The sequence below is a fragment of the Nannospalax galili genome, unplaced genomic scaffold (genome assembly GCF_000622305.1).
Source record: "Nannospalax galili isolate Female #2095 unplaced genomic scaffold, S.galili_v1.0 scaffold2142, whole genome shotgun sequence".
In the NCBI taxonomy this organism is placed as follows: domain Eukaryota; kingdom Metazoa; phylum Chordata; class Mammalia; order Rodentia; family Spalacidae; genus Nannospalax; species Nannospalax galili.
Window position 1 is genome coordinate 1 of NW_008346990.1, and position 314 is coordinate 314.

Consider the following 314-nt stretch of genomic DNA (forward strand, 5'->3'; position numbering starts at 1 on the left):
TTCGTGGGGGGTGCCTGCGCAGGCTCTCTGTGGTTGACGTTCCTCTCGGTGATCTTCCTCAAGCCCCACGTTTGGCACCAGAGATGCCCCAACCCGCGGAGCAACAGTGTGGGGCACCGAGATTGAACCTGGAGGAATGAATAGACAGGGGGCACGAAGAAATGGAGACAAGACAGTATTCTGATCAAGTCTCTTTTATTGAGCAATCACACAGTCTTAATATAGTAAAGCAGAGGGTGGGGGAAGGTAAAGGGTGGAGAGATGGTGGGGGGAGTGGAAGGCGGCAAGGCCCTGCTGGGGAATTTCCACTACAG